The sequence below is a fragment of the Puma concolor genome, chromosome B2 (assembly GCF_028749965.1).
Source record: "Puma concolor isolate L17-30 chromosome B2, mPumCon1.1.hap2, whole genome shotgun sequence".
Lineage (NCBI taxonomy): Eukaryota > Metazoa > Chordata > Mammalia > Carnivora > Felidae > Puma > Puma concolor.
In genome coordinates, this window is record NC_141671.1 from 10857594 (window position 1) to 10878315 (window position 20722).

Sequence of the window (20722 nt, forward strand, 5' to 3'; positions counted from 1 at the left end):
TTGGATATATGAATTTAAACCTCGGGGAAGAAATCAGGTTACACATATGAATTTGGATCCCAACAACCTATAGCTGCAATTTAAAATCATGAGCTGAAGGAGATCATTTGGGAAACCTGTGTAGCTGGAAAACATTGAGCCTTGGAACATTCCACATTACAGAGATGAGCTAGATTAGGAAGACAGGTGGAAAAATAAAATGCTTCCAAGAAGAAATGGTCAACTGTGTTTAAAACTAAATGAGTGAAGTTAGAAGAACTAACAAAAGACCACTGCATTTAGCAAACAGAGGTCAGTTGTGATCTTCACAAGAGCTATTCTGCAGTGCAGTAGGACTGAAAGGCGGGGAAGGCTCAAGAGAACATGGAGAAAATGGGAGGAAAGAAAGTAGACAAGTAGAATACATAACTTTCTTGTAACATCTTTATTGACATATAGTTCAAATGCCATATAGTTCACCCCTTCAAACTATAAAAACCAGGGCGCCTGGGTGGCTGGGTTAAGCATCTGACTCTTAGTTTTGGCTCAGGTTTCATGAGTTTGGTCTCACAGTTTCATGAAATCGAGCCCCACGCCAGGCTCTGTGCTGGCAGCATGGAGCCTGCTTGAGATTCTCTCTCTCTCCTTCTCTCTCTCTGCCCCTTCCCCACTCACACTGTCTCTGTCTCTCTCAAAATAAATAACACTCAAATAAAATATGTGAAGTGCAAAACTCAATGGTTTTTATTATATCTTCACGTGTAACTATTTCCACAAGTTCTGTCCTGAGATAAATAGAGAGTTAGTTGAAAGGTAAATTGAAAAAGGGAGTGTGTTAGGTGTGATCTCTGTAGGAGATGACAGTATATATGTACACTGATGAAAGGATCCAGAAGAAAAGACCTATGATGCAGGACACAGAGGTGACAATGAATTATTGGCAGGATGTCCTAAAATAGGAAAAGACTGGTTGTGAGCAGGACACAAGTGGAGAGGCTGGCTTTATTTTTTTTTTTATTTTTTTAAACATTTATTTATTATTGAGAGACAGAGCACGGACAGGGGAGGGACAGAGAGAGAGGGAGACACAGAATCCCAAGCAGGCTCCAGGCTGTGAGCTGTCAGCACAGAGCCCGACACGGGGTTCGAACTCACAAACCGTGAGGTCATGACCTGAGCCGAAGTCAGATGCTTCACCGACGAAGCCACCCAAGTGCCCCGGAGAGGCTGGCTTTGGATATGAGCACAGGTAGTTCCTTCCTAGTCACAGGACAGACAGAGGTAAGATGGTAGATGTGGGGGTCAGAGCCTTTGATAGGTGTCTTACCACTGCTTATAATTTCTCAGTGAGATTGAAAACAAGGTCATCTCCTGAGAGTGAGCATGGGGGAGGAGATATTGGAGTAAGGGCAAGAAAGAAAATAGTGGCTAAGGGGATAAACATATGAATAAACCATAGGAATATAATACAAATCATGGGCAACAGAAAAGAGATCTTGGAGTTCAGTGGTCATGGAAATAAAGTAAGACCGGTCAACTTAGTTGCACATTTTCCCTCAGATACAGAGCAGGCGAAGAGGGAGATATAACCAGAAATGAGGCTTTGCCGTGTGGGGAGGATAATGGTAAGAGAGGAGAAAATGACGAAGGGGAGTTGCTAGAATGTTCGGCTTGGGGATCTAAACTAGCTATGTAAGGGATTGTGGCCATGAGGGGTAAATGGAGGTAAAAAGATACTGAAGTCCAAAACTCTGTAGGTCTGAATAGGGAAGTAGAAATCAGAGCACTCCATGGAATCGACATTCCTCTATAGTCGACCCACAGAACAAAATGTGAATGGCAAAAAGCTTGATTATGTTCCAGCAAAGTGACAGCTAGATAAATCTTAGAGGTGGTAGGAAGGATAGAAGGTGGAAAGGCAGCCAAATATACTAATAGACATCAGGATACAAAACAAAGAGTCAAGGGGCACTGCCTATAGTTGATGGAAGAATACATAGAAACATAAGTATGTCCTTTGAAATTGGAGTGGTGACCAGCCTAGAAATGCCGAGTAGTGAACTCTGGAGGAAAGAGGAAACAAATCAGGGTGGAATAAGGAGATTAAGTCTCCATCTATTTATAACAGATAATATCAAAACTTAATAAAATAAAAATGAATATGTATCAGCATATTTCAGGATAAACACTACAAGATCATGCCTAAGAGGATCCTCTCCTATGTCTGAGAGGACTAAACTAAAACCAGTGTTTGTCCTGAAGAACGCAAATAATAATATACAAGAGTATGCTGCTTTTGATGAAAAGTTCACCCGTGCTATTTGAATTTTAGCCAGGTGAAGACATGACCCTGATTTAAAAAAACAAAACAAAACAAAACAAAACATAGACCTAAAAATTCACACTCATATATTAACAGATCTAATGACTCCACTGAACTTTGCTGTAAGTATATAGAAAATAGCACATATGTTTTTAGATGTTTGAAAAATTGCTGTTTTATCTTGCAACTAAGAGAAGATAGGCTGGACCCATAACCTTATTTCTCTAGTATTATTAAGAAATCCAAAGTCAAAGAGTCTTCATATTCAGTTTCTAATTTCACTTCTAACTCATAAGGGAGAGGAAAAGGTTTTGTTAAAAAAAAAAAAACTAAGAAATTTTTTTTAACAGATTTTCTCATAAACATTTTGATGAGTTCAGTGGAAAACAAACCAATATAGTTTGGAAAAAAAATGTGGTTTGCGGGGGTAAAGTGCTAGAAAAACACATCTTGCTTTCTCTTATTGCAAAATATTTGAAAACGAATTTGTGACTTTGTTGAATGTGCAGAGCAAATAGACTCTCCACCTCCAGCTTCTGGCTTGTGTTCTATATGCCAGAATTTGGGGAAGAACACGAGAATTATTGGCATATGGAGTATATGGCTGTTGTCATGTCACAGGTTCACCAAATCTCTCTCAAGAAAAATCTGATTGATATTATTTAAATTTTTTACTTTAAAAGTTTCACACATGTACAAAACTAGAGAGAAAAATATGATGAATCCCTTGTACACATCACCAGGCTTCAGCAATTATCAACTGATGGATTTACTCCCACATAAACCTCAAACCTTTTCTTTAAAGTAAACCTCAAATGATATATTATTCCACCTTGAAATATTTCAGTGTGCATCCCTAAGCACGAGGAATGGGATTGTTTTTCTTAATCACATATTATCACATGTAAAAATTAATAAGAATTCCTTAATGTCATCAAACAACCAGTTAGTATTCATGTTTTCCCAACCCTCATAGTTATTCTTTTTTTTCTTTTCCGTTTTTTCAGTTTTTCTTTTTATTTTTTCTTAAATTTTTTTTAATGTTTATTCATTTTTGAGAGAGAGAGAGAGAGTGCAGGGGAGGGGCAGAGAGAGGGAGACACAGAATACGAAGCAGGCTCCAGGCTCTGAGCTGTCAGCACAGAGCCTGATGTGGGGCTCAAACCCACGAACCAGGAGATCATGACCTGAGCCAAAGTCAGACGTTCAACTGACTGAGCCACCAAGGTACCCCATGGTTTTTCTTTTCAACAGCATGTCTGAATTGGGATCCAAATGAAGTCCCTATATTATAGTAAGTTGATATGCCTCCTATGCCTTTTTTCATGTAGAGTTTCCCTCTAAATGTTTTTCCCCTTACAATTTTTTGTTGAAGAAATTCAGTAGCTTTGGTGGTGGCATGTCTCACAGTTTTGATTTCACATCCCACTGGTATCATTTCAACATGTGTCTTTCTTTTAAAATGATAGTTGGATTGGGGTGCCTGGGTGGCGCAGTCGGTTAAGCGTCCGACTTCGGCCAGGTCACGATCTCGCGGTCCGGGAGTTTGAGCCCCGCGTCAGGCTCTGGGCTGATGGCTCAGAGCCTGGAGCCTGTTTCCGATTCTGTGTCTCCCTCTCTCTCTGCCCCTCCCCCGTTCATGCTCTGTCTCTCTCTGTCCCAAAAAAAATAAATAAACGTTGAAAAAAAAAATTTTTTTAAATAAATAAATAAATAAATAAATAAATAAATAAATAAAATGATAGTTGGAATGATTCCAAAACCAGACAGAGACCCCACTAAAAAGGAGAACTATATACCAATGTCCCTGATGAACATGGATGCAAAAATCCTCAACAAGATATTAGCCAACTGGATCCAACAATACAGTAAAAAAATTATTCACCATGACCAAGTGGGATTTATACCTGGGATGCAAGGCTGGTTCAATATCCACAAAACAATTAACATGATTCATCACATCAGTAAAAGAAAGGACAAAAAACATGATCCTCTCAGTAGATGCAGAGAAAGCATTTGACAAAATAGAGCATCCTTTCTTGATAAAAACCCTCAATATAGTAGGGATAGAAGGAGCATACCTCGAGATCATAAAAGCCATATTTGAACAACCCAACACTAACATCATCCTCAATGAGGAAAAACTGAGAGCTTTCCCCCTAAGGTCAGGAACAAGACAGGGATGTCCACTCTCGCCACTGTTATTCAACATAGTGTTGGAAGTCATAGCCTCTGCAATCAGACAACACAGAGAAATAAAAGGCATCCAAATCAGCCAGAAGGAGGTTAAACTTTCACTCTTCACAGATGACATGATACTCTATATGGAAAACCCAAAAGATTCCACCAAAAAACTGCTAGAATTGATGAATTCAGTAAAACTGCAGGATATAAAATCAACGCACAGAAATCAGTTGCATTCCCATACACCAACAATGAAGTGACAGAAAGAGAAATCAAGGAATTGATCCCATTTACAGTTGCACAAAAAAAACATAAAATACCTAGGAATAAATCTAACCAAAGAGGTGAAATATCTATACACTGAAAACTACAGAAAGCTTATGAAAGAAATTGAAGAAGACACAAAAAAAAAATGGAAAAAGACTCCATGCTGCTGGATAGGAAGAACAAATATTGTCAAAATGTCGATACTACCCAAAGCAATCTACATATTCAATGCAATCCCTATCAAAATAACACCAGCATTCCTCACAGAGCTAGAACAAATAATCCTAAAATTGGTATGGAACCAGAAAAGACCCTTAATAGCCAAAGTGATCTTGAAAAAGAAAACCAAAGCAGGAGGCATCACAATCCCAGGCTTCAAGCTTTACTCCAAAGCTGCCATCATCAAGGCAGTATGGTACTGGAACAAGAAGAGACACTCAGATCAATGGAACAGAATCAAGAACCCAGAAATAGACCCATAAACATATGGCCAACTAATCTTTGACAAAGCAGGAAAGAATATCCAATGGAATAAAGACAGTCTCTTCAGCAAGTGGTGCTGGGAAAACTGGACAGTGACATGCAGAAAAATGAACCTGGACCACTTTCTTACATCATACACAAAAATAAACTCAAAATGGATGAAAGACCTAAATGTAAGATAGGAAGCCATCAAAATCCTTGAGGAGAAAGCAGGCAAAACCTCTTTGACCTCGGCCTCAGCAACTTCTTACTCGACACATCTCCAGAGGCAAGGTAAACAAAAGCAAAAATGAACTACTGGAATCTCATCAAAATAAAAAGCTTCTGTGCAGCGAAGGAAACAGCAAAACTAAAAGCCACCGATGGAATGGGAAAAGATATTTGCAAAAGATATATCAGATAAAGGGTTAGTATCCAAAATCTATAAAGAACTTATCAAACTCAACACCCAAAAAACAAATAATCCAGTGAAGAAATGGGCAAAAGACATGAATAAACACTTCTCCAAAGAAGACATCCAGATGGCCGACACATGAAAAAATGCCCAACATCACTCATCATCAGGGAAATACAAATCAAAACCACAATGAGATACCACCTCACACCTGTCAGAATGGAGAACATTAACAACTCAGGCAACAACAGATGTTGGTGAGGATGCGGAGAAAGAGGGTCTCTTTTGCATTGTTGGTGGGAATGCAAGCTGGTGCAGCCACTCTGGAAAACAGTATAGAGGTTCCTCAAAAAACTTAAAATCGAACTACCCTGCCACCCAGCAATTGCACTACTAGGATACAGGTGTGCTGTTTCAAAGGGACACATGCACCCCCATGTTTGTAGCAGCACTATCAACAATAGCCAAAGTATGGAAAGAGCCCAAATGTCCATTGATGGATGAATGGATAAAGAAGATGTGGTGTATATGTACAATGGAGTATCACTCGGCAATCAAAAAGAATGAAATCTTGCCATTTGCAACTACATGGATGGAACTGGAGGGTATTATGCTAAGTGAAATTAGCCAGTCAGAGAAAGACAAAAATCGTATGACTTCACTCATATGAGGACTTTAAGAGACAAAATAGATGAACATAAGGGGAGGGAAACAAAAATAATGTAAAAACAGGGAGAGGGACAAAAGAGATTCATAAATATGGAGAACTTAGGGTTACTGGAGGGGTTGTGGGGGGGATGGGCTAAATGGGTAAGGGGCACTAAGGAATCTACTCTTGAAATCATTGTTGCATTATATGGTAACTAATTTGGGTGTGGATTTCAAAAAATAAAAAATAAAACAAGTTAACATAAAATAAATTAAATGATAATTGGATCTAGAGGTGGTTTAATCCGATTCAGGATCAAAAACTGTAACAAGGGGCACCTGGGTGGCGCAGTCGGTTAAGCGTCCGACTTCAGCCAGGTCACGATCTCGCAGTCCGTGAGTTCGAGCCCCGCGTCAGGCTCTGGGCTGATGGCTCGGAGCCTGGAGCCTGTTTCCGATTCTGTGTCTCCCTCTCTCTCTGCCCCTCCCCCGTTCATGCTCTGTCTCTCTCTGTCCCAAAAATAAATAAACGTTGAAAAAAAAAAAATTAAAAAAAAAAAAAAAAACTGTAACAAGACTATTTCATAGGTGGTGCTGTGTACCGCCATCCAGAGAAACATAATGATTGGCTGCCTCTCTTATGATATTTAAGTTCTGATCACCAATTCTTGTGTGTGTGTGTGTGTGTGTGTGTGTGTAGGAGGATCCCCACCAACAAGCAATTCTCAGCATACCAGCTGGGTGTCCTACAATTCAACTCAACTCTGACACTACCTACCTGAAAATAGCAGCAGATTCCTCAGGTCAAGGGCTCAATCCCACAGGGACTGCCCCTCCCCCCACCCACTTTAGCCCTCAGTCACAAGACCAGGTAATTAACTGTGCTCTGCCCTACCGGCTATAAGTTGGGGGTTCCAACAGACCCCTCTACCTCGGGATGCCAATCTCAAAGTCCAGGTTGTCACCTGTACTTCTGACCATCTAGCTGTAAGTTAGAGGTTCCCATGAGCCCCTCTTCGTGTTTGATCATCTTGCTAGAGTGGCCATGGAACTCAGGAAAACAGTTTACTTAGAGTTACCAGTCTATAAAGTATAAAAGGATAGGATATAATATGTATAAAAGGATGTGATAATATGATAAAGGACACAGATGGAAGAGATGCATAGGGCAGGCCATGTGATCGGAGCAGAGAGTTTCCATGCTCTACCCAGGGCCTCTGCTTTCCCTGCACCTATGCATGTTCACCAGCCTGGAAGCCCTTGAACCCCATCCTTTTGGGGTTTCATGGAGGCCTCATTACATAGGCATAATTGATCAAATCATTGACCATTGGCACTTAACCCAACCTCCAACCCCTCTCTCCCCTCCTGTTCTGGGAAGTTAGAGGGATGGGACTGAAAGTTTCAACCCTCTATGATTGGTGCCTCTGGCATCCAGCCCCCATCCTTAGGTGGTTTCCAAAAGTAACCTCTTTAACATAACAAAAGACACCTTTATCACTCTCACTCTCAACACTTAGGAAATTCCAGGGGTTTTAGCTCTGTGCCAGAAATGGGGAGAAAACCAAATACATATTTCTTGTTAGAAATCACAATATTGGGGCATCTGGTGGCTCAGCAGGTTGAGCATCTGACTCGATTTCAGCTCAGGTCATGATCCCAGGGTTGTAGGATCAAGCCCATGTCAGGCTCCACACTTGGCATGGAGCCTGATTAAGATTCTCTCTCTCTCCCTCTACCCCTCTCCCCAACCTGCACTCTCTCTCTCTAAAAAAAAAGAGAAAGAAAAAAAATCACAATATCACAATATTCTAATTCTATCACTTCACTTACTAACTAAAATACTTCTATAAAAAGAAATTTGGGGTGCCTGGGTGGCTCAGTCAGTTAAGCGTCCAGCTTCAGCTCAGGTCATGATCTCATGGTTCATGGGTTCAAGCCCCACATGGGGTTCGGTGCTGACAGCTCAGAGCCTGGAGCCGGCTTCAGATTCTGTGTCTCCCTCTCTCTCTGCCCCTCCCCCACCTTGAGCGTACTCTCTCTCTCTCTCCTCTCTCCTTTCTACTCTCTCTCTCTCAAAAATAAATAAAACATAATAAAATTCAAAGAAAAAGAAACTTTCCCTTTATCAGCTATCAATCACTCGGACACTCAATTGTATAGGAAAGGCAGGAAAATACTTGTTTTGGTTTTCAAAGTTTGAGTAAGCTCCCTGGCTCCTCCAAAGGTGACCAATTAGGTTCCCTCTTGGTATCATTATACACTTATGGATTTAAACATGACCTATATTAAACCCTTTGCAGTTATCCTTACTCAAGTTCAAATGGTCCCATCTTTGGGAGTGGGCAGTGGGAGACTTTTCAAGTCGACTCCAAAGTCTGTTTGACTAAACCCAGCTAGTCTTTGATATCCTTCCTTCCTGCCGTGATGTCTCAGGTTCATCTTACATCTTTTTTTTTTTTATAAGTTTATTTATTTTTGAGAAAGAGTGAGCACATGAGCAGGGAAGGGGCAGAGAGAGAGGGAGAGAGAGAGAGGATTCCAAGCAGGCTCTGTGCTATCAGCACAGAGTCTGACGCAGGGCTCAATCCCATGAACTGTGACATTATGACCTTAGCAGAAATCAAGAGCCAGACGCTGAAGTGACTGAGCCACCCATGTGCCCCGTCATCTTACATATTTTCTGACAGAGACATGAAATCAGTGATTTCATCAAGAAGAATCAGCAACTTTTCATCGTAAATAATCTGGAAAAGCCACAGTCTTGACATTAGATGAGTTCGTGGTAACTGGGTTGTTCATTATTTCTAGACCTTTCGATGGCAGAGACAGAAGATCTCTTTTTTTAATTCATTTAACTTTTAATGCTGAAAAAATATTGGACTTTTTAAAGGTAGCGAAAATAGTCCATCTGTGTACCTTTCATTCAGTTCCCCCTAATGTTAACGTCTGACATAACCACAGCACAATTATTAAAACCAGGAAATTGATATTGACACAATATTTAAGTAATCTATAGACCTCATTAGAATTCTCCATTTTTTCCCAAAAGATCCTTTCCCAGTGCAAAATCCAACCCAAGATACCATGTTGCCTTTAACTGTCATGCCTCCTTCTTCTCCAGTCTGTGATAGTTCATCAGCTTTTGAAGACTCTGTTTTTTTCTTGTGACCTTAATGCTTTTGAAGAATACTGACCAGATATTTTGTAGAGCTCTCAATTGGTGTTTGTCTGTTTCCCCATGATTATTATATTGACATTATGTGGTTTTGTCAAGGATGCCACAGCTGTGATTCTGTGCCCTTTTTAGTGTACTCTATCAGAAGGTACATGTCAGCATGGCATTATTGGTGATGTTAACTTTAATCACTTGGTGGCCTTTGCCATTGGCCAACTGGAAAATGACCATTTTTCTCTTTGTAGTTAATATATATAAGTAGATACTGAGAAACTGTTCAAATCTCTTTTTTTTCCTCACTGTACTTTCCCCACTAGTTTTAGTGTCCATCAATGATTCTTATCTGCAACAATTGCTTTAATTATGGTGGTATTTACCCAACATTAACTTTCTATTTTTGTCATTTCTTATACATTTTTCTTGACAGAGAGAGCATGATAGAGGGAGGGACAGAGTGAAAGGGAAAGGGAGAGGGAAAGCTTGAATCTTAAGCAAGATGGGCAACTGGGCATGGAGCCCAGTTCAGGGCTTACGAAGGTGAGATCATGACCTGAGACAAAACCAAGACTAGGATGCTTAAACAACTGAGCCACCCAGACACCCCCCTCTTATATAGTTATTAATTAGAATTTTACTGGAAGGAAAATACTACCCTGTATGCCATTTGTCTGCTTATTAATTAATCATTTATTTATATCAGTATGGATTAATGGATAGTTAGTTCCTTGGGTTATAAGCCATTACTATCTTACTTATATTATTGGTCAAACTGGTTCTGGATTTCCCCACTGGGACTGCTACAAGTCAGCCCCTATGTCTTTTCAACATGCCCTCCAAATCTTCTCCATGCTCCCACACTCTCTGGGACCACAGAATATTCCAGGCTCACCTTGCATTTTCCCTGCCCCTGTTAATACAGCGGTTGCTATGTGTCAGGTGCCGATCTGAAAGCTTTGCACATATTAACTCATTTTAGTCCCTATGGCCACCCCATAAAGGACATATCCCATTATTGAACCCACTTTCAGATGAAGAAACTAAGGCACAGTGAGTGTAAGTAAATTACCCAAGTTTACACAACTAGTCAGCAGTACAGCTGGGCAGCAGACACACTGCAGAATCCATACTCTTAGTCACCAACCTGAAATTTTCACAGCCAAACAAACATGCATGAACTAACAGATGGTGTACATACATCCTTGCACAAAAGGAAATAGAGACTCTGTCTTTTAATCAATTCACATCATATCAGAAGGAATCTTCGAGATACTTCATCGCTTGTGAGCCTCTCAAGGGTGCCATATTGTCTCTCAGATCTGCTGAACCATTTGGCTTAGCCTTTCTTCATCACCACTCACAGGATTCCTCTGTTTCCTAAATTCCAGTTTTGAGTCTTACATTCATCAGGACTACACCACCCATTCCTACTCCTTGTTGACTCCAAGCTGACTCCCCATCATTGCTGTGGCTCCCAGCTCATTCCAACTCTGTAAGTCCACTTCTAGTCATCACCCTTTTGGAGTCTGGCCTCTCCATTCCTTGTCTTCCTCCACACCAGTGACCCTGTCCTCCACCCTATCCAAGCCACACACTATCACTGTACCCTCATCTTGGCCTTAGCAGTAAACGCAAATACCCTTAAGTCTTTATTCTAGCATAACACTATCGAACCATAAACTCCTAACTTATCTGTAACGTACCCCATTCCAACAATTTTAAAACCGCATTGGGGGGGCGCCTGGGTGGCGCAGTCGGTTAAGCGTCCGACTTCAGCCAGGTCACGATCTCGCGGTCCGTGAGTTCGAGCCCTGCGTCAGGCTCTGGGCTGATGGCTCAGAGCCTGGAGCCTGTTTCCCATTCTGTGTCTCCCTCTCTCTCTGCCCCTCCCCCGTTCATGCTCTGTCTCTCTCTGTCCCAAAAATAAATAAATGTTGAAAAAAAAAATTTAAAAAAAAAAAAAAAAACCCGCATTGGGACATTCAATCCATTGACTCTACCAGTGTCCTCTCTTCCCTGCTTACTAGACGAAATTCCATAGCCTGCCATTACAAAGCAACTTTTTTGCACACACCCTCAACACCATAACGGCTCTCTCATTTTAAACTATTAGCTTGGCAAACCACAATGCTGATGAAATCCAACTGTTCTCTTATTATGTGCCTAACTTGGCTGAAGCTAACCAAACTGCCATGCTGTCGGGTCTTACAAACCTTAAGTGGGTCCTTCAGGCAGAATTCACACATTTCCCAAGAGCACTGTCTCCTGTTTTCCTAACTAACTCTTCCCTTCCTTCTCTTTGTTACACCTCCCACACCTCTTCCCTTATCTTTGCTCTCAGCAGACGACCAAACCATCCTCAGGTAATTAAAACAATCACAGGAAACCACCTCACCTTTCAACCTACTAGATCTGCAGTCCACACCCCCCTTTCCTGCTTATCGGTGTTTTCCTCTCTAAAACCAATCCAGTCCCTGGTGCCGTCTCACCTACTCAACGATGCCAGAACTCCAGCAGTTTTCCCACATTCGTGTTACATTGTTTTTGTTCACTACTGGATAATTCCCGCTAGCATATAAAAATTACTGCTGTTTCCTTCACCTAAACTGGTACAAAAAACTATTCTTAGCTCTAACTGCCCCACCAGTTCTTTTCAATAATTGCCCATTCCTCTCTTCTCATTAGCATCTAATCTCCTTCCAAGATTTGTCTAGACCGACCAGAAAAAGAGAAAAGAAACAAAAAAGCACAAGTGAAGATATTAAAAATATAATTGTTCAAACCATAGATATTTTAGAAAATGTTGTAAATAAATTCATAGAGTGGTGCCTGGGTGGCTCAGTCAGTTAAGCGTCTGACTTCGGCCCAGGTCACGATCTTGTGGTTCGTGGGTTTGAGCCCCACATCAGGCTCTGTGCTGATAGCTCAGAGCCTGGAGCCTGTTTCGGATTCTGTATCTCCCTCTCTCTCCCTCTGTCCCTCCCCCAGTCACACTCTGTCTCTCTCTCTCTCTCTTTCTCTAAAATAAACATCAAATAAACATTACAATAAATAAATAAATAAATTCATAGAGCTAGTGTGAGAATTTAGATGAAGTAGATAATCTCCTAGTAAATATATAGGTTATAAAATGTGATTCAAGAAGAAATGGAAAATAAATAAAACATGTCCTTTAAATGAATTGCATCAGTGATCAAAATCTCTACCCAGTTTCCTCCCCATGAAAACAATAGCAGGGAAAAATGATTTGGTAAGCCAGTTTTTTGTTTTGTTTTTTGTTTATTTGTATTGAGACAGTGAGTGAGCGGAGAGAGAGGCAAAAGGAGAGAGAGAGAGAGAGGGAATCTTAATCAGGCTCAGTGTGGAGCCCAATGCAGGGCTCAATCCCACGACCTGAGCTGCAATCAAGAGTCAGATGCTCAGCTGAGGTGCCCCTGGCCAGTTTTATATCACCTAAAAGAACATGTAACTTCTGTACTAGCCAACCAAATCACTATATGAAACCAGCATTATCCTGATAACAAAATCTGATGTAGTCAGCAGGAGAAAAAAAAATCATAAACCATAATAGAAACAGTTTTACTTATAAAGGTTTTTTTTAATCCTGAAAAATAAATAGCATATTAGCCTGGGCTTACATGAAGCATAAATGCATAGACAAAAACTCTGATGCTGTAGTTTATTTTATAACTGATGGGAGTTATCACAAGTGACGAAGTGGACAAAGTAAGACAGAGAAAAAAGAAAAGCCAATAAAGTGAGCATCATGATGGAATTACTGATCCTCTAAGAACTGTGTGAAATATACATTAGGATCATCCCAGGTAAAGGTGAAGGATCTGGAAGCTTTATCTAACAACTTGTATCCCCACAGGCTTAAAACAGGCTTCTTAGGTTCTGCACGGGGCCCTCAGACAAAGAAGAAAGAAATCTTGAAGTAGCAAGCTCACAGAAAGCTAAAAACCTGCAGGTGAACTCATGTGCACATAAGGTCATCACCTGCTATCAATTGTGAAAAAATGCTTTCACTCTTTCCTTTTGAAAGAGATATTTTGACTATGATGTCACCTTTGCTTCCAAAGTACTTATTCTGTAGAACTAGTCTTTACAACCCGCACTCGAAGGAAATTTGCATTATCTCCACGCATGGTGAGAAAATATATTCACAATGCCTTTCAACCACCAAAATGATATTAAAAGTAGGCAGTCAACTATGACTCGATTGTAACATTGAATTTAGATGAAGAGTGTCTTTATCAAAAATCTCCAAGTTCCTGGGGCGCCTGGGTGGCGCAGTCGGTTAAGCGTCCGACTTCAGCCAGGTCACGATCTCGCGGTCCGTGAGTTCGAGCCCCGCGTCAGGCTCTGGGCTGATGGCTCAGAGCCTGGAGCCTGTTTCGGATTTTGTGTCTCCCTCTCTCTGACCCTCCCCCGTTCATGCTCTGTCTCTCTCTGTCCCAAAAATAAATAAACGTTGAAAAAAAAATTAAAAAAAAAAAGAAAAAAAAATCTCCAAGTTCCTGATGTTCTTGAGTAAATGAACATGGTCAGTCTGATTAGTAAATTGGCTTCAGTTCATCGTACGTCCTGTAGAAGGTCATACCTCAAAAAATACCTGTATAGTATTATTTTGTGGGGGGCTCTGAAAGCGGATAGCACATAGCTTTAAACACAGGAGACCCAATAAATGTTAGATCTTATTTGCTTGTTTCAGTTGGTTGCAGGCTATTTAGAATTCAAAATAGGTAACCATCCCAACCCTTGCCCATGAACCAATGAAACTGAGCCTTCTTAGCAATAGACATTTCTATAAAGGGAAATGAGGCAAAATTGTTGAGTGGCAAAGAAGAACATGACACCAACCATCTTTGTCCTCCCAACCCCATGCCAAGGCTCTAAGACAACGGGATTTCACAGTCCAGGTGGCCTCTGCAGATGATAACCTATCAAAGCTCCGTCCAAGAATTGCTAAAGGGTACAAGTTCATTGTAAGGGCATGAAGGAGGTGCTGTGCACACCTCACAGCTGTGTTCAGATTTCACAGTCTCCCTCCTCTTGCTCTTTTCTATCAAAAATAGGGTCCACCCCTCACTGGTTCATCTTCTCAAAGTTGCTAAGTCAAAGGAGTAGACTTAAGCTCTCCATAGCTTCTTTCCTTCTAAGAGCTCCTATTAGAAGAGGGAGTCTAACTGATGTATTTTGCCAGGCAATAGAAAATTTTGAAACAGAAAACACTCTTGTAATCAAATCTTACAGACCAGTCAAAAACTGTCTCTATTAGAGTACGTTCTGAAGCCAAAGTCAAAGCTCTCTTTTTCTCTCTTCCCATGATGATCACAACAGTGATCTTTAAGAAAATTCCTTTGTTCCTTCCTTATTTTTCTCCATGACTTTCTTCCAGAAGCCAACGATAAATTAAGGTGGTTCTTCCCAAAATTGGATAGAAGGATGGCTACGCAGCTGCTTTTTTTCACAGAGCCCATTTCTTAATCATTAAAGTCATCCAAATATGGGGCTTCCCCGTCTCCAAATATTTTTTGGTGAAAACACTTAAAATCAGAACTATGAATGCGTTGTTAAATAGACTGGAAAATTCACATTAATTGTTAAAATATTGGACTCTAAAAATATTTTTTCTCTTCTACAGCAGCTGGTATTTGACAACCACTACCAATGCCACCTCCCACACTGTGCTCGCTTTTCTCTGCCACTGAGAATACCTTCAGATTACTTCGGGAGAAAAGTTTAAGAAGCACCGTTTCTAGTAACATCTTCAGGTAAATGAGGGTATAGGTAATTTCACCTTGTAACCTGAGACATTTGGAAAACATCTAAAACTCTGAAGGCCCCAGAGGTTCCTGAGTGGTTTATCTTTAAGCCTTTGACTGGTCCCAAGTTCCTGAGTGTTAGTGGGCTTGTATTTCCAACTTCTGCACTTTGATCTCCAGGAAGAAATTCTTAGTTAATTTTGAGCTACTCTACATGTGTATATGCACAGTTTTAAACATGTAACACACACACACACAAAGAGAGAATTCTTGAGACAATAGGACCAACCGAGTAAATGTGGAAATTCAAGAGCTAGGTCCTCCCAAAATACCTCGCTAAAGAGAGTGGTGACTTATAGTGAAAACATGAGGCCTCTACCACTAGGCCCTACAAGCTTTCGGAAAATGTTTTCCCAACATTTTGATGCTTCTCCCCAGCCACTAAGCAACCACGCTCTTCCTGGCTTCACGGAGGCCCTAATGTAGCAGCTCACCAGAACTCCAATAGGTTTTATTTCTTACTCTTCCCCCTAGTTTAACATTCGTCCATTGGGTGACCCATTCAAGCAAGACACTGCTTTCTCCATTCTGGAAACCACACATGGTAAGATGTTACATGCTTTTGTTTTATTTATTTGCTTGTTTTTAAAATCTCAAACTTACTAATCCCGGCTGATATTAATTCATATCTGTTTTAGAGTGCCATAACTTTCAAAATGAAAGAAAAGGACATACCTGCCACATGCCACAGGGAGACAAATCAAAATCTCTGGCATGAGGTTGAAAAGTCAGAGTAGGAATGACAAAAATTTTAAGCTATGCCCACATTCTGCTGGGGCAAAGAGATCTTGAATCACCGTGGGGTGGAGTAGGCTGGCCCATTCTCCACTTCCACTCCCTACTGAGAAACAGAGGTTGTAATGATTAAAGTTACTGATGAGTGTAATGATGTGAAGGCAGAAAATTAAAGGTTGTGAATGAAGCTCATAAAATACTGAGTATTTCAAACACTGATTTTCTGTCAAATGAGCCTTTTGATATCTCATAATTGCCTGTAAGATACAAATGCCAGGCACTTCATAGTTGCTTAATAAATCTGAGGTGGATTAATCCTATCCATAGTTTCATAGAATTTAAATGCAACAATTACCAGTAAACATAAAGGGAAAAATGGCAATGCCCAGTGTATAAAACTGGCAAAGGTGACGGAGTAAGAAACTAAGCCAAAAACTAAAGCCATCTCTTCTGAAAGAATGGTTGAAAATCTTTCTGGCCACCACACAATACAACATGTCACACAACATGAGACAAGGAAGAAGAAGAGTTTAAACAGAACTGGGTTTATTTTTTTTTTTTTTAGGGTATAATAAAACTTACTTTATTTTTTTTTATTTATATATGAAATTTATTGTCAAATTGGTTTCCATACAACACCCAGTGCTCATCCCAAAAGGTGCCCTCCTCAGTACCCGTCACCCACCCTCTCCTCCCTCCCACCCCCCATCAACCCTTAGTTTGTTCTCAGTTCTCAACAGTCTCTTATGCTTTGGCTCTCTCCCACTCTAACCTCTTTTTTTTTTTTTTTTGTTCCCCTCCCCCATGGGTTTCTCTTAAGTTTCTCAGGATCCACATAAGAGTGAAACCATATGGTATCTGTCTTTCTCTATATGGCTTATTTCACTTAGCATCACACTCTCCAGTTCCATCCACGTTGCTACAAAAGGCCATATTTCATTTTTTCTCATTGCCACGTAGTACTCCATTGTGTATATAAACCACAATTTCTTTATCCATTCATCAGTTGATGGACATTTAGGCTCTTTCCATAATTTGGCTATTGTTGAGAGTGCTGCTATGAACATTGGGGTACAAGTGCCCCTATGCATCAGTACTCCTGTGTCCCTTGGATAAATTCCTAGCAGTGCTATTGCTGGGTCATAGGGTAGGTCTATTTTTAATTTTCTGAGGAACCTCCACACTGCTTTCCAGAGCGGCTGCACCAATTTGCATTCCCACCAACAGTGCAAGAGGGTTCCCGTTTCTCCACATCCTCTCCAGCATCTATAGTCTCCTGATTTGTTCATTTTGGCCACTCTGACTGGCGTGAGGTGATATCTGAGTGTGGTTTTGATTTGTATTTCCCTGATAAGGAGCGACGCTGAACATCTTTTCATGTGCCTGTTGGCCATCCGGATGTCTTCTTTAGAGAAGTGTCTATTCATGTTTTCTGCCCATTTCGTCACTGGGTTATTTGCTTTTCGGGTGTGGAGTTTGGTGAGCTCTTTATAGACTTTGGATACTAGCCCTTTGTCCGATATGTCATTTGCAAATATCTTTTCCCATTCCGTTGGTTGCCTTTTAGTTTTGTTGGTTGTTTCCTTTGCTGTGCAGAAGCTTTTTATCTTCATAAGGTCCCAGGAATTCACTTTTGCTTTTAATTCTCTTGCCTTTGGGGATGTGTCGAGTAAGAGATTGCTACGGCTGAGGTCAGAGAGGTCTTTTCCTGCTTTCTCCTCTAAGGTTTTGATGGTTTCCTGTCTCACATTCAGGTCCTTTATCCATTTTGAGTTTATTTTTGTGAATGGTGTGAGAAAGTGGTCCAGTTTCAACCTTCTGCATGTTGCTGTCCAGTTCTCCCAGCACCATTTGTTAAAGAGACTGTCTTTTTTCCATTGGATGTTCTTTCCTGCTTTGTCAAAGATGAGTTGGCCATACGTTTGTGGGTCTAGTTCTGGGGTTTCTATTCTATTCCATTGGTCTATGTGTCTGTTTTTGTGCCAATACCATGCTGTCTTGATGATGACAGCTTTGTAGTAGAGGCTAAAGTCTGGGATTGTGATGCCTCCTGCTTTGGTCTTCTTCTTCAAAATTACTTTGGCTATTCGGGGCCTTTTGTGGTTCCATATGAATTTTAGGATTGCTTGTTCTAGTTTCGAGAAGAATGCTGGTGCAATTTTGATTGGGATTGCATTGAATGTGTAGATAGCTTTGGGTAGTATTGACATTTTGATAATATTTATTCCTCCAATCCATGAGCAGGGAATGTCTTTCCATTTCTTTAAATCTTCTTCAATTACCTTCATAAGCTTTCTATAGTTTTCAGCATACAGATCCTTTGCATCTTTGGTTAGATTTATTCCTAGGTATTTTATGCTTCTTGGTGCAATTGTGAATGGGATCAGTTTCTTTATTTGTCTTTCTGTTGCTTCATTGTTAGTGTATAAGAATGCAACTGATTTCTGTACATTGATTTTGTATCCTGCAACTTTGCTGAATTCATGTATCAGTTCTAGCAGACTTTTGGTGGAGTCTATCGGATTTTCCATGTATAATATCATGTCATCTGCAAAAAGCGAAAGCTTGACTTCATCTTTGCCAATTTTGACGCCTTTGATTTCCTTTTGTTGTCTGATTGCTGATGCTAGAACTTCCAGCACTATGTTAAACAACAGCGGTGAGAGTGGGCATCCCTGTCGTGTTCCTGATCTCAGGGAAAAAGCTCTCAGTTTTTCCCCGTTGAGGATGATGTTAGCTGTGGGCTTTTCATAAATGGCTTTTATGATCTTTAAGTATGTTCCTTCTATCCCGACTTTCTCAAGGGTTTTTATTAAGAAAGGGTGCTGGATTTTGTCAAAGGCCTTTTCTGCATCGATTGACAGGATCATATGGTTTTTCTCTTTTTTTTTGTTAATGTGATGTATCACGTTGATTGATTTGCGAATGTTGAACCAGCCCTGCATCCCAGGAATGAATCCCACTTGATCATGGTGAATAATTCTTTTTATATGCCGTTGAATTCGATTTGCTAGTATCTTATTGAGAATTTTTGCATCCATATTCATCAGGGATATTGGCCTGTAGTTCTCTTTTTTTACTGGGTCTCTGTCTGGTTTAGGAATCAAAGTAATACTGGCTTCATAGAATGAGTCTGGAAGTTTTCCTTCCCTTTCTATTTCTTGGAATAGCTTGAGAAGGATAGGTATTATCTCTGCTTTAAACGTCTGGTAGAACTCCCCTGGGAAGCCATCTGGTCCTGGACTCTTATTTGTTGGGAGATTTTTGATAACCGATTCAATTTCTTCGCTGGTTATGGGTCTGTTCAAGCTTTCTATTTCCTCCTGATTGAGTTTTGGAAGAGTGTGGGTGTTCAGGAATTTGTCCATTTCTTCCAGGTTGTCCAATTTGTTGGCATATAATTTTTCATAGTATTCCCTGATAATTGTTTGTATCTCTGAGGGATTGGTTGTAATAATTCCATTTTCATTCATGATTTTATCTATTTGGGTCATCTCCCTTTTCTTTTTGAGAAGCCTGGCTAGAGGTTTGTCAATTTTGTTTATTTTTTCAAAAAACCAACTCTTGGTTTCGTTGATCTGCTCTACAGTTTTTTTAGATTCTATATTGTTTATTTCTGCTCTGATCTTTATTATTTCTCTTCTTCTGCTGGGTTTAGGCTGCCTTTGCTGTTCTGCTTCTATTTCCTTTAGGTGTGCTGTTAGATTTTGTATTTGGGATTTTTCTTGTTTCTTGAGATAGGCCTGGATTGCAATGTATTTTCCTCTCAGGACTGCCTTTGCTGCGTCCCAAAGCGTTTGGATTGTTGTATTTTCATTTTCGTTTGTTTCCATATATTTTTTAATTTCTTCTCTAATTGCCTGGTTGACCCACTCATTCGTTAGTAGGGTGTTCTTGAACCTCCATGCTTTTGGAGGTTTTCCAGACTTTTTTCTGTGGTTGATTTCAAGCTTCATAGCATTGTGGTCTGAAAGTATGCATGGTATGATTTCAATTCTTGTAAACTTATGAAGGGCTGTTTTGTGACCCAGTATATGATCTATCTTGGAGAATGTTCCATGTGCACTCGAGAAGAAAGTATATTCTGTTGCTTTGGGATGCAGAGTTCTAAATATATCTGTCAAGTCCATCTGATCCAATGTCTCATTCAGGGCCCTTGTTTCTTTATTGACCGTGTGTCTAGATGATCTATCCATTTCTGTAAGTGGGGTGTTAAAGTCCCCTGCAATTACCACATTCTTCTCAATAAGGTTGCTTATGTTTATGAGTAATTGTTTTATATATTTGGGCGCTCCGGTATTCGGCGCATAGACATTTATAATTGTTAGCTCTTCCTGATGGATAGACCCTGTCACTATTATATAATGTCCTTCTTCATCTCTTGTTACAGCCTTTAATTTAAAGTCTAGTTTGTCTGATATAAGGATGGCTACTCCAGCTTTCTTTTGGCTTCCAGTAGCATGATAAATAGATCTCCATCCCCTCACTCTCAATCTAAAGGTGTCCTCAGGTCTAAAATGAGTCTCTTGTAGACAGCAAATAGATGGGTCTTGTTTTTTTATCCATTCTGATACCCTATGTCTTTTGGTTGGCGCATTTAATCCATTTACATTCAGTGTTATTATAGAAAGATATGGGTTTAGAGTCATTGTGATGTCTGTATGTTTTATGCTTGTAGTGATGTCTCTGGTACTTTGTCTCACAGG

The 20722-nt window shown here is 40.3% G+C and overlaps 1 long non-coding RNA gene across 1 annotated transcript in view; it reads right to left on the minus strand.

Annotated features, from left to right (window-relative positions):
* The window catches only part of LOC147580722 (uncharacterized), a 330825-nt gene that overhangs the window by 249858 nt on the left and 60245 nt on the right, over positions 1-20722 (minus strand). The window lies entirely within an intron of this gene.